Raw genomic sequence first — 15,138 nt, 5'->3', positions numbered from 1 at the left:
GAGAGAGAGAGGGAGAGGGAGAGAGAGAGAGAGAGAGAGAGAGAGAGAGAGAGAATTGAATTTGCCTAAGAAATCTTATAGAAAGTGGCTGGGACTCACAGGCTGTCTGGCTTCCTGGTCTGTGCTCTTGACCACTACATTACAGTGCCCTTATTAAGGAACTTATAGGTATTTAAGTTATAAAGAATATAGTCAACATACAGTCAAAAAATGCTCTGGAGATGAGGTTTAAGTAGATAACATGCTGATAGAGTTATTTACCTACCTGGGAGGGAGGGGTCAGGCCTTGAGGTATGGAGTGGAGTTTAGAGCAAAGGAGACTAGGACACAGAACACAGAGAGCAGGCTATGGAGTAAGGGGTTTGGGGGGAGGACACTACAGATGCACAGCAGGAGATAGGCTAATTCAGTGGGCAAATTTTGTAGTAAGGGGCTGAAGACGGATGATGAGGGTCAGAGAAGGACATAGTGTAGGACTAACTCTGAGTGTGCATAGCTAGGACCTGCCATAAACAAGGGGTGCAATAATGTAGTCTTGGTTTAGGTCTGCAACTAAGAGTGACCTGTGGTCAAAGAGAGCAACCAATCTACAAAGACTGTACAGGAGAGTTACCTGGGGATAAACAAAGAAGGTGCCGAGAGAGGCTGAAAGAGAGGCATGCCTTTACTAGTCCATAGCCTGCTCCCCTCAGACTATGGACCAGTGAATATATACAAATGAGGGAACCTTTCACCTGTCAAGTCTTTTATGGGTTCAGTGAAATTTACAGCCTATAGCATTTGAGCTCCACAGCAATCTTGTGAGATACCATTGTTCCCGAACTACAGGTTGCCCAGGATCCCTCAGATTTGTCAATCACAGCTAGCAAATGGCAGAGGCGGGGGTCAAATCAGCACCCGACTTCTATCTCATTGTTCTTTCCATTAACTTACTGTGGTTTTCTCATCTCTAAGGTGTCTATGTCAGTGGTCACATGCAACGCCATAACATGAGGTGACATTGAATAAGCCTAAAAGGAGGTTTCATCTCCCTGCATTGCCTCTGGTAGCGAAGGTTTTTCCTTTGCCTAAACTTGAATATGTGCCCTTAATAAGCATCTTTAAAATTCTGCTAAAAGCCAAGTGAAAAATTCTGTGCCAGAAAGCCTATCCCCAACTGGGGAACTGCCCAAGTGTGCTTCTGCCTCCATGACCTGCAGGGCGCGGTGGAGAGCACCTTGGACTTGGGCAGCTGGCCCAGATCCAGTCAGACTCCACTGTGCTTTCACTAGTGAACTTCATTGAGATGTCAAACTTTTCAGAACCTCAGTTTTTCAACTGGAAAATGGAGTTGGTAAGAAAGGATTATTAAGGGAATTAAATCACTTGTATGGGATAGCACTATATGTGTGTTAGGAATTATCTCCCCCTTTTTATGTTTTCTACCTTCCCTGCCAGGCCAGGAAGTAGGTAGCTCCCAAGTGAATGAGCAAGTAGTGTTTCCTCCCGTAAGTGGGAATGTTGGAACTGTCTGTTTATATGCCGCTGAGAGCTTGTGCTTTGCTGAGGCCTATGAGTCTGGCTGGCAGGCTCCAGGGAGCCACACCTCCAGGGGGCTCTTGCAGGGTAGAGGCCTCGGTGAGGAAGGGTCTGCGTGGCCCTCATGTTGAACCCTTTTCAATCTTTCTTGACTTCCCTGGGAAAGAGAAAAGGTGCTAAGAAGTGAGAAGCAGAATGAAGGGGGAAGAGAGAGTGGGGAGGGGCACTCTAAAATGGGTTTATTTCTCAGAAGTAGAATGAAATTTAAGCCTTAACAAATTGACATTATTCTTAACACTTCTCAACTGCCCTCCCTCCCTCAAGCCCTGACTGCAGGCAAACCCCAGGAGTTCGGACATGTAATCAGAAGCACTGCAATGCGGCTTAGCAGCAAGTGGACCTACAAACTAGAAGCAAGTGATATTTTAGGTCTTACTATTTATGTCTATCATTAGCATCAAACCACAATTGGCAACACAATTAATGAAATCCCAAACCTCACCCTGGGCATTACTTCCAGCTCCCTCCTCCGCTCTACTTTTAATGGTGATCATAATAAATAACACTCAGACTGCCTTTTGGTGATCATAATAAATAACATAATAGATAATACTCAGACTGCCTTTTGGTAAGATTTCACCCAGCACAAAAGACATTACTAAAAGTAGGATCGTGGAAAGGTGAGAAACAGAACTTCAGAAATAATTCTAAAACAGTTTGGGATGTGGGGATTTAGCCAAGTGAACTGATAAACTAGGCCATTTAAATATAATTATGCCAATATTTTCTCTGGCAAGAGATTGCTTGTTAGATTTGCATTCAGTTTCATTTTAGGATTTAATTCGTTGTTTAAAAAAAAACCAGAGGAAAATTTTCCATTAGCTGTATTTTACTCAGACCCAAATTCAAAGCCTGGCCAAAGCACATTACAATATATAATTAAACATAATTACATTAAACGATTAAACCACTGTAAGCTATTAGAAATAATGAAATTTCTTGCATAAAGTCATCACATGAATTACTCTGGTGATTGTCAGACCCTTAATCAAGAGAATCTGCCTGCAACAGCAGGCTTTCACTTGCCAGAACACTGCGGCACAGGGCAAGAATCTGTAAAACATGCAATACCTGACTATTTAGTCAGGGGCACTGACCTCTTTTCCCTTAGGTTGTCATTAAAAAATGACAGCAGCCAACACAACAATAGCTGTCCGGTGTGAATGAATAAAAACTATACCTATTTTTTTTTTGTCAAATCGGTAAAAAATGTATTTGGTGGTGTGCTGCAGAATTTTAGTAGTTTACGTGTGCCAGGAGACGAGGAACGGCTGAGCATCGCTGCTGTAGTACATCAGCAAATCTACGGATCTGGGAGGGGGAAGGCCCATTAAAACTGAGCATTAGAGGACGTTAGCTGCTAACTATGTCCTTGTAAGAACAATTCTGTGGCATAAACAGCTGAATTCCAATGGTAATAAACATTATTGTAAAGTAATTCAAGTATTAATAGAGTTTTAGTACATGTGATAATAGACAAGGCAATGAAAGTAATTCTGCGATTGTTTGAGGGGCTCTGTATGATATATTCACAGTGCTTGCTGGTGTCTTCCAAATTTTTGTTTCCGTAATATGAAATTATATTTAGCTCAAGTTAACATTTGAATTTAAATCCTTAAAAGAAAACAACCTAGTTTCTAAAAAACATTTTAAAACAATCTTGCTTATAGTACTCATTTTTCTATAGATGAGAAAGGCAAATGTTAGGCCAGTACACAAAACTATCATACATCTTGAATCACTAATGTCCCGAGTAATGAAGCTTCAATGTATATCCTATCAATTTATGTATGTATGCATATGCATATACATATATATGTGTACATATGCATATACATATATGTATACATATATATGTGTGTGTGTGTATTTGTAGAGGTCCACAAAAGTAGGTTTACAGTTGTGAGTATACAAAACACAGAATTTATTCTCTTATTATTTATTAATTATTGTATTATTTTCCATAGGAACAACTGTATACCTACTTTTGCCCACTACTATGTGTGTATGTGTATGTATGTATGTATATACACATACACACATCTCTTTTTTTTTGTCTTCATGATTCTGGCTAATGGTTTATTACTTTTGTTTATCTTTTCATAGAATCAGCTCTTAGTTTCATTAATATTTTCTATCTTGCTTTGTCTCTATTTCATTGATTTTCCTCTGATCTTTATGATTTCCTCCCTTTATGATTTCCTTCCTAACTTTGAGCTTTGTTTGTTGTTCTTTTCCTAGTTCTTTTCAGTGCAAGTTTAGATTGTTTATTTAAGATTTTCTAGTTTCTTGAGGTAGGCATGAGTCATTATAAACTTTCCTTTTGGACCTGCTTTTGCTGTGTTCCATTTGGAAAGTTGAATATCCATTTCCATTTGTCACAAGATTTTTTATTTCTTCTTTGATTTCTTTGTTTACCTTTTGTTTTTCAGTAGCATGTTGTTTAGCCTCCACATTTGTGGGTGTGTGTGTTTTGTTGTTTTTTACAGTCTGCTAGTCTTCAGATCATTCTCAGCAATAGTCATTCTATATGTAGTTGTAGTTTTGTGTGTTCATGGGAGGAGGTGAGCTCTGGATCTTCATACTTCACTATTTTAACTGCTTCTCCTTTCTCTGTGAACCTTAAAGCCCAGCTTCTCATACTCTGCTGTGCAATGAATGCAGATCATGTGGATATCTTGTTAATGCAGAATGGATGCTTAGGGAGCTGAGATTCTACAGTTGTTACAAGCTCTCAGATTATGCTAATATGACTGGTCTAAGAACCACACTCGGAGAAGCAAAGCCTTAAATCACAGAGGCTAGCCATAATCACATGACTTATCAAACAAGAAGGTTAGTTGTTCCCTGAGGGCAGCACCCTGTCTTTTTTCACTATGCCCGCACATAGAAGGAGCTCAACAAATTCTTGCTGAATGACTGAGTGAATAACTAATTTGGATAGTTCCTACTATAGGGCAAGCAAAGTGCTGGGCAGATGCTGCTGGAGGTGTGTGTGTGTGTGGTCGGATGAGGAGACAAGGCAAGTAAAGAAGATTGTACAGTCCAGTTGGGGGAGAAATTACAACCATCCAGACAGATGGAAGGGAGTTCAATTTGCAGTTTCTAACATGGGAGCCATCAGAGACAGCACCTGAAAGATAAACGGAAGCTCAAGGCTGAAGCTTCTCAATGTCAGCCAGAGGCATGAAAGACTTTTAAAATGGGAAGTAAGAGGATCAAAGAAAGATCTTAAGAAGATTATTTTGATAGTGATTCAATGGAGGGTTACTAGGAAGAGACCCTTAGATTAGAAACCAAGTTTATTATGGTAGAAAGGTTACTTATCCTGCTGGTTGCTGTGCCATCAATTTTCTATTCCTGCTTACAGAAAATAAATCTAAAATGGCAACTGCTTTGTAATGCTGCTATTGCTTAAATGCCTGGTTATAGATTCCAGAGAATCTCTTACCCAAAGAAATCTATGTCTCCTTACAAGAAATAAACCTGAAGAAAACAATAGAACAAAAAGAAGGCAATGCTTGGCTGCTATTAATTCACATGAGACGTCAGGATACATTGCAACTATCTTGTAGAAAGAATGCATCTTATCTTTAGTAAATTTGAGCAACTTTATATGCAAACAAATGAAATTTAGTCTCAAAGCCAGAATTAGCTGTTTACCTATAAAAAAGGGCTGCTGTGAAGAAAATAAATGTGTCCTACTCCCTATGCCCTATCATTATTAATTTTGTTTATGTGCATAAGATATAGTAATTTATCACATTTATTAAATAAAAATGAGCTCAGGTAAAACTATCAACAATATAAGCCAGAGCCCTTGCCTTTAGCAGGACAGACAACTTTCACAGAACCACAGCTTTTTGGAGGTAGAAGAAGCTAATGTAGCATTTAGTCTGCCCCACTCATTTCACTGTAATGAAAACCCTATAACACTATCCCTATTTTTTCTTTGCTCAAATAAAGTACCCTTCCTGTTTTTCCACAACAATGAATACTTCTGAGATAGCAACTATTTTATTTTGTCTGAAGCATATTGTTGTGGAATGAGCAGGAATAGATTTTAGAGTCAGAGAGCTCTGGGTTCTACTTCCAGATATTCTAGAGTCAAGTTGTATGACCTTGGGCATGATACCTAACCTCTGTGAACCTCACATTTCTTTCTCTATAAAATGCCATTTCCTCTGAGACAGCAAAGATAGTCATCAGTTCAACCTAGAGAGCTGAGTCCTGAGAATCCAGTAGATCTCTCTTGAGAATTACTGTTTTATTTATTTTTTTTGCAATGAATGAAGATGGACTACTACCTTTCTGTTCCAGTGTCCACCAGTGATACCTTTTTACATGATAGCAGCAGTGAAGGGTGATAGTGAAGATTAGATGAAATACATGTATAAAATACATGGTACCTAGGATGCAATAGTATTTTTTTTCTCCATAATTTATTTATATATGTCCCTACTTTTCTGACCTCATCTCACACCTCTGTCCAACTTGTTCCCATGTTCCAGCCACAGAAGAGCTTCGTTCCATCCCTTGAATGTGTCTTACTGTTTTTTTCCTCTTAGAATGCTCCCCACCCTTCTCGGTGTTTAACTGACTCTTAGGAGGCCAGATGCAATGGAATTTCCACAGACAGGCCCTTTCTGATTCTCAACTATAATTTAGGTTCATTTCTACTCTACATTACTTTCATTCTCTCTGATAATATTTTACCCTTTTTATTCTCATACTCATACTCTATACTTAAATATGTATATTTAATAGACATTTAAAAGTTCTGTTGGCTGACTTCAAATGACTCCCTACAAGTCACACCATTAGTCATTTGATAGTTATATCTTTTGTGTACACTAGAGCTGCTCATTCTTTTTACCTGTTTAGTTATTGTCATACTTATACTACTATTACTAGAGTGGGAAAAGAGGAAGATCATAGAGGTAAGATGAGGGCAAATTCACATCCAGCAGTGTCAAAAATTGTTCTAACAAATTTAAAGTGGCAAGGAATTACAAAAATGCCCTTTTCTTAGCTAGCGTACTTTTAAAATCTTTGTAATAAAATATTAATATATCAACTTTAGCAAATTAGAATTGTTGGGACCTACTTAGTTGTAAAACATTATGCCTTCTGAAGAACTCGTGACTAGCTCTCTCAGTCTGAGCTGGGACTGGCCACCCTGAGAGATGGGAAGGTGGGCATCCTTGGCTTGTTTTTTCCATGGCATTGGTGGGGCACTTTCTCATACTTCTATTCCTTTTCCTCCCTCTTATCCAGGGGCCCTTGGGATCTAGACTTTTCTCAAGAATGCATGCATTCATTCAAAACTATGCCAGGTGCTAAGAAAAAAAAATAAACCAGACTTATGAAATTAATGGTCCAACAGCAAAGGCAGAACTGCAAATAATTAGTTGAGACAAATGCAATAAATGCAATGACAGAGACATGTGCTGAGTTCAAGGATGGAGCAAGAGGGAATGATGGTGGGTCATGGAAGGAGATGCTCAAGTTCTGTCTTAAGGTGAACAGAAGCTCCCAGGTGGGAGGGGCTGGGGGCTTCCAGGCAGAGGAACATGTGCTCCATTGAGGAGATAAGGAACTGCGTGGTATATTTGAGGAGCTACTGTAAGTTGATATGATAAGAGCGAACTCTGATGTGGGGGAAGACATGAGACATGAGTCTGGAGAGCAAGGTATGTGCAGACCACAAGATGCCTTAAGCCACACTGAGCACTGTGAACACTTCCCTGAAGCTCTTTGAAGCCATGACAGCGCTTTACGCATGGAGAACTCTATCAGATTTAGGCTCTGAAAAGGTCACTCTGGGACAGGGTATGGGTAGATGGACTGGGAAACAAAGCAGATGAGCATTTTAGGTAGCCCATTGTGTCTGAAAGTTCTGAGAAAGGTGCTCTGGGAGCCTCTGGGCCTTGTTCTCTCTCTCTCTCTCTCTCTCTCTCTCTCTCTCTCCTCTCTCTCTCTCTAAAATATATTTTTATTGATTTCAGAGAGGAAGGGAGAGGGAGAGAGAGACAGAAACATCAATGATGAGAATCATTGATCAGCTGCCTCCTGCATGCCCCACACTGGGGATCAAGCCGCAAACTGGGCATATGCAGTGACCGGGAATCGAACCGTGACCTCTTGGTTCACAGGTCAATACTCAATCACTGAGCCATGCCAACCAAGCAGGGCCTTGTTCCCTTTACTGTGCTTCACATCAAAGTTGTTTTAGAGCATCTGTGATGTGTTAGGAAGACCCCATGCCACTGTTCTGTTTCCCATACTACATCATCTCCATATAAACTTCTCACTAGAGACTTCCAGGTCTCCAAGCAATGATTTCTAAAGAATGCCCTTGTCTTTCCAAATCAAGTGAATGTTCTAGATAAATGTGGGAACAACTCAGCCTAGGGAAAAGGACTCGGAGCACCACATGCTGACTTCACAGAGCCCATGGCAGGTCTCTGAGAAATGAACTAACTAGAGTTTAGGACATTCCACTGAATTTGAAAGAAAATATGCACACTGTCACAGGTAGGAAAATAGCTTTTACTATTTCACCCTTTATTTCCAAACTTTTTTTTCATATTTTACCCCATAGTGTAATGATAAGCTATCCTGGATAAGCTCTTTGAGAGCATTTAATGTTTGTGTTTTTTTGATTTTCAATTTTCTTAGGATTAGGCATAATCAGAGCTGTTAATTTACACCAAATAAGTTTCACCATTTGTAGGTCACCAAAGAAAAAATTCCACTGAGAGAATCTTCAAACAAACATTTTACAAAATCATGCATTACAATAATAATTATACAATTCTTTTGGTTATTTTAAGTTCTGCAGTAAAAATAATTTAAAAGTCAAATTGTGATTATAGCCATTCTTTCTACAAGGACACAATGTGAATAAATTCTGTTTTCCCCCAGTAGTTTTATTCAAATAGCACAAGAATAGAATTTGTAATAATGCAAAAACACTTATGTATGCTTCTAACTAAATAAAATTCTTATTGGTAATTAAAAATTACCTTTTTGCAATAGTAAGTTCTAGGTTTTTACCTGTTAGTGAAGTTAAGTGAGTGAATAAAGCAATGAGCCCAGAGCTGTAAAAACCATGGACCTAAAAGACATGCACAGAGCGTCTAAGTGCCCACAGCAGCCTAGGCTACTGGGAGGAGAATCATCGGGCTCCAGCTCCCAGGTTCATGCCTCTTCCTCTTCCAGGAACATTTCCCACCATCTCCTCCCCTTCCTGGTCCACAGCAATTCTTCTCCTGAGTTCTACGCACCGATGGGAGCCCCCTGCTCCAAGTTTCCTCTGCCATGGAGTCATCTGCAGGCCATGGCTGGGCCACCTGTCTCTCCAGCAAGAGCTGTGAGCTGCATGGAGTGTGGGCCTGTGTCCATCTGGTTTTCTGCTTAGCACAAAGGGAGTGCTCAAAAAAGATCTCTGGAGTCTCTAGGACACCTTAGAAAATATTTTTCTTACTCGTATTTAACAGTTACATGGCGCTTACCATGTACTTGTCATGCACTGTTCTAAGTCTAAATCTCTCCCCCCGCCCCCCCCCGCCAAGTATCAATTTCTCAAAATGATCAACCCCATTTACAGGGGAGAAAATGAGGCAGAAAGGGGTTAGGTAATGTGTCCAAGGTTACACAGTTAGTGAGGAGGAGGAGCCAGGCAGTGTGGACTCAAACTCGGTGTGGGCATCCACTCCACTGACCTGGCCTCTCGGAGGGAAAGGGACCTGCAGTTTCTCTTGATGTGGGAGCCAACTCCTGTGGGCCACCTCTAGCAACAGCATCACCCCCACGAGGTAAATTGCTCCGCCAAAGCCTGGCTATGTCTGCCAGCTGGGCTTTCCTCGGGTTGAAGTAAAATAGTGTCCTTACACTTCCATCCATTAGGCCCAGCTCTGCTCTCGGGAATTGCCTTGAAATAGTGCATTTTCTCTTCCACATAGAAAATCATGATCTTATTGTACATTTCTATGTCACAGCTTTATATGCCTTTACCAACAGCTCACAGCTCAGGTTTTTTCCCCCTAAGCTGAGATAAGCCTCCCTTTCATCATCCTGATTTAGTGAGACTGTTATTATTAGAAGAGGCCGCATTGAGAAATGTGGTTTTTCAAAAATATATTTAAGGCTAATTTTCAAAATGGTAGGAAAATAGCTACATGGAGAACACCAGCTAGAGAAATGGCTGCATCCAGGCGGCTATGGGTTTGATGCACGGCTGACAGTGCCCATCTGTACTTCCTACAGGGTGACCATGCCATGCAGGGATGTGCAGGGCAAAGAAGCAATCAGGACTTCTCAAATAAAACAGCAGCAGGCACCTGGATTTAATTAAATCCAGCATCTCACCATTGTGTGTTCCCCCAGGCTCTAGCCCTACAGCCACGTGGAGTGAATGCTGAAGGCCAAACCTGAGACTTGGTTTTTTAAAAATTCCACATAATATAGAGAGGATATTTTTGAAGTTATTTACAGGATGGGTTTTCTTATTTCTGAAAGTAAGAAAAATAGAAAGTCAGAATTCAGCCAAGGAAACACATTCTTATATAATCTGGATGTGTAGCTAGCTTTGCTTTTTTAACATGACACATTGGGATAAATTCCAAATGAATACAAGATTTAATGTAAAAAATAAAAACCCATGAAAGTACTAGAAGAAAACATAACAGGATCTTCTCATGGAATGGAGAAAGCTTTCTAACTATGTTATAAAATCCAAAAGAAAAGAAAACAATTTATAAAGAAGGGCAAGGCAAACCAAAACCAACCAAATAATCACAATACCTATAAGTAAAGTCAAAAGCCAAAACACAAAATGGGAATAAATATTTACAACTTATATCATGGAGAAAGGGCTAATTCCCTAATATACAAAGAGCTCTTTGAAATTGGTAAGAAAAAGACTAGCATGGCAACAGCAAAATTGGCAAAGTTCACAGAAAGGAAAACACAAATGACCCTTAAACTATGAAAAGTTGCTCAACCTACCTAACTCATAACTAAAAATGCAAATTAAAATTATACTGAGATAGCATTTTTCAATTATTATGTTGGCAAACAACTCTAAATGCTGATAACACACTTTATTGGTATTAGGAAACAGGCAATCCCAAACATTGCTGGAAAGAGTGTAAACCAGTATATTTGTACGTTGGGCAATGTTTTATTAAAGTGACAAATGTATATTCCCTTTCATTCAGCCATTCCACTTTTGAGAACTTATCCTGTAGACATACCAGTGCATGGGAAAAATGACATGTGCACGGTTATTCATGACAGCACTGTAACAACAAAAGACTGGAAATGTTCTGAATGACCATAATAGAGCACTAGTTATGTAATGGTGCATCATTCAAAGGAAAACTACCACACAGCTGTAAAACTCCTCTCTAGATACTAAGAAACAGTTTCCTATAAACAAATGGGGAAAATCCCCAGGACACAATATTAAGTAAAAAAAAATTCCAGGGAGAACAGTGTATATGGCATACTAGTTATTGTGTTGGAGAAAGGAAGTGGGAAGCCTGGCCAGTATGGCTCAGTGGTTGAGCATCGACCTAGGAACCAGAAGGTCATGGTTGGATTCCAGGTCAGGGCACATGCCTGAATTGTGGGCTCAATCCCCAGTGTGGGGCATGCAGGAGGCAGCCGGTCAATGATTCTCTCTCATCACTGATGTTTCTCTCTCTTTCTTTCTCTCTTCCTCTCCCTTCCTCTCTGAGATCATTAAAAATATTTTTAAAAAAGAAAAGAAAAAGGAAATGGGAATGGGAATAAGAAAATATATTTATATTTGCTTGTGTATACATAAAAATACTCTAGAGGCTTACAAAAGACTAATAATAGTGATGTCTGTGTGTGGAGGGGAGAATACTGTGTAGATGGAGTGGGTGGAAGACTTTTCACTGTTTACCTTTTTATACATATACTACCTACTCAAAAATTAAAATAAAAAGGCAAAAAAGCTAACATAGAAATCTTTTGTGTCTTGCTTTACTATAAAATCTGTGAAATATGGTTCTTTCTTTGTCTTATTTTTTTTATTAAAAAAAAAAGACACCACAAGGGAACACTATCCTTTCCTGTCAGTGGGTGAAGGGTCACAGGGAGCTATCATGCAGCATGAGAATGGAAAGCCTTTCCCATCTGGTGTTCTGGGGACACTGCTCCTCTCTGTAACCATGTGCCCCTCTCCCTCCCAGCAGGGCTAGGTTTGTTTCTGGTATATCAGGGGCAGGGGCACCTGGAGGAGGGTCTATCTGTATCTGGCACAGATATGTCAGATAATGAAAGGATGCAAAATGGGGCAAATTTCTATCCAAGGAATTCTGTATAAATTCCACAACCAGGTACTGTTTGTTACAGTTTGGCCTTTCTCTTTGCCAACGTGTTTATAAAACCTGACGTTTGCTAACTCTAAGGAGCAGGCACCAGTTAGTCTGTATTCTCTGTCGGACAGAAACCATTCAGACAAACAAGAGGCTCTCCTAGTTCTGCAGACCTGCCTCAGGAATCTATTTCAGGGTTTAACAGCTCTCAGGGGGCCTGGAATTCCTTCTTGCACAGCCATAAACATTAGTGATTGTTTTCAGCACAAGTCCTAGGGCAGGGAGGACACCCTGGGACGGCATACAGGGGTGGCAGGCATGGGGACCTGGGAGAGCTTGGGAGAGATTCTCTGGTTACTGAAAGGCCATTGGGCAGTCAGGGCCTGGGGGTCTAGTGTTACTTAAAAGGAAAGGTGGCTAAGTGGGTTCAGGGATTGAAACCTCAGGCTGTCAGTAACAGTGCGTGTTTGGAGGAGCAATAACCAGCCCGGGATGAGGCCAATCCCCAGTTCCCAAGAGGAAGAGGATGGACTGGGTGAAGAACTTGGGGTCAGGGCCAAATAGAGCTCCCCAGGAGCCTCTGAATGTCCCTGTGTCCACCAGGCCTCTCGAACTCACTACAATGGAACTCTGGTATTTCCAAAGTACATAGAGAAGTCAAAGTTCTAGAAGTCAATTTAAGTACAAAGTACGCAAGGATTCTTAGCACATCCTCCATCTTTATTGTATAAACTTATTTAATTTACTTCTACTCTTAACTAAAAATAAGAACAAAGTTGTCTACCATCTCTTATAAGACTCAGCCATGGGCCTAAGAATCATATTTTAGTTCGTTTCTTATTCAAGAATTTAAAAATGTACTTCAGCCTCCTTTTACAATCCTTACTTGTAGCTCTTCAGAATCTGTATTTGCCTTCCCTGTCCTCATATTTTCCGTCTCTTTTGAATTGTAGTTGTGATTAGCTATTCAACAAGATTTTTTAAAGATAGTAAACTGAAGGTAATACATTTCTGATTAAGTACCCTCTACTCTCTCTTTCTTTATAAGACAGGCATTAGCACTTAAAAGCCAGAACATGGAATAAGATGTGCCAATGAAAATGTCACCAAGTGAGAGTTTAGATGTTCAAATGTTGCTAATCTAATAAGAAATAGAGGATGAATGTGGAGTGTCTGATATGATCTGTTTTATGCCTTTGAAATGTCCTCCAAATTTCACATAAAATCGCTTGTGATTCATTTTGATCAGTAATGACTCAAATCTCTTAAAATAAATCAAATCTGAACAAGTCTAATTGGAAAGCGACCTCTCGGAAGCCAGTGAAGACAGCGTCTCCAGTCAAAGTCACGTGTGTTGTGAGGTCTTAATACTGCGCCATTTCCCCAGCAAGACAAATCGGGTTTCAATATGTGTTTCATTTTTATCAGTGTTTGTCTAGATTTCGAAAGTCGAGCTAAAATGAAAATATTCTTTCCCCCCATTAACCCATCTGTTGTTTTTTATTTGTATAATATAATATTTTTCCCTGAATAATTCTGAAGTTTTTTAAAAAAGACAAATGGAAGTAAATGGAAACATTTTCATCATAAAAGGAAACTTCAGATGTTCTCTTTAGATTCATACCCAACAGGACCTCACAACCCATACAAATTCAATAAAAATTAGTCTGAGGTGAGGCACGAAAGCAACAAGACCATTTCTCTAAGGCTCCATCACTTCAGAATCTCATCTGTCAGTGAGTAGTGACTGCTCCCAGAGGACAGAATGAAGGAATACTTCTGCAAACCTGCTAATGGTGGCCTCCTTACTCCAAAGTGAGGAGAGCAGGCTGGTTAATTACTTTGCTAAGTACCAGCATGGGAAGGGTTGACAATTATGCAGGCTCTGTTGTTGTTACTGCTGCTGACAGAAGAATTTATCAAGCTATGGTGTCTCATTGAGGGAACTAAAAGCACATTACCAGTAAGAAATGATTTCTGAAGAAGACTTAATTACTACTCTATGTGTTTTTAATGTTGGTTGAAAATATGCTAGAAGACAAGTGAAAGTGGCATGTGACAAGTCCTCATTTAGTATGTCAGCCATAATTGCATATTTAGAAAGACATAAAAAACAAGAGGTAGAAGCAGATTCTCTTGCCATTTCAAAACAACTGCTGTATTTACTGATGAGGTCAAAGTTTCTGCAGACTGATACCTGACAAAGATAGTTCTTATAATTTCAAATGGAAATTAGGAGGGGACATGTGACAAGCCAGTGTGTAAAGACATTGATCTGGCTGTGTTCTGACTGATCCATATCTGAATTGTTCTTTAATCCATTCCCATTCCTGGTCGCCAAGGCTTTTTAACTTTCTATTTAATTTATTCAAAATGAACCACTATCTCCCTCTTCTCCTCTGGCCAGTATTTATTTCCCCTTGTGAAGGTGGCGACATATCAATACCCCTGCCACACTCCACCATCTTCAATGAGCAAGTGCTCATCAGCTACTGTTGACAGATCAACTTAAACACAGTAGCTTTTAGAAAGGCAACTGAGCTCTTAGACAGAGAGAACAGAGGCTAAACTATCTCCCTATGCTCATAATTTCTCCTAATACACAAACAAATACATAGTACAAAATAAGAGACTTTTTGGCTGAAGGAGAATTGTTAAAGGGATTTTTTTTTCCAGTCAAGAAAAGACCATTGCTCCCTGTTTAAACAATGGCCTGGGCGGCTTTTCCAATTCCCATTACTGGCCAACTTTGCTTCTGGATAGAAACCTCCTTCTTTTGTCCTTTGGCCTGAAGTACATTAAAATCAAGTTTTCCTTGAAAACGGAATATTTTGGTCACTACCCATATGTGCAGGCTGACATTTCAGGTGTTAGCTCAGGCACCTGCTCAGCAGTGTTGTATAACTAACATCTATACATGAGATACAAATTAGAGGGAAGACAAACTCACAATGTTGAGATCATCCTATGTAATAAAAGGCTAATATGCAAATTGTCCCCTCGGGAGTTCGACTGATCAGGAGTTTGACCACTCACTGCCATTCACTATGTCGTCGTGTGCTAACCACCAGGGGGTGGCTCAGAACGAAGGAAGACCCTGGCTGCAGCCAGGGAAAGAAATGCCCTGATTGGCCCTGATCACTGGCTAGGCCTAGGGACCCTACTCATGCACAAATTTCATGCACTGGGACTCTAGTAAAAGAATAGA

General features: G+C 40.0%; 1 protein-coding gene across 1 annotated transcript in view; it reads right to left on the bottom strand.

Annotated features, from left to right (window-relative positions):
- L3MBTL4 (l(3)mbt-like 4 (Drosophila)) overlaps window positions 1-15,138 on the bottom strand; it is a 259,747-nt gene that overhangs the window by 24,744 nt on the left and 219,865 nt on the right. The gene's annotated exons all lie outside the window — the stretch shown is intronic.

The sequence above is a fragment of the Myotis brandtii genome, unplaced genomic scaffold, assembly GCF_000412655.1.
Source record: "Myotis brandtii unplaced genomic scaffold, ASM41265v1 scaffold276, whole genome shotgun sequence".
NCBI classification, from domain to species: Eukaryota; Metazoa; Chordata; class Mammalia; order Chiroptera; family Vespertilionidae; genus Myotis; species Myotis brandtii.
This window is presented reverse-complemented; position numbering and strand designations above follow the sequence as displayed.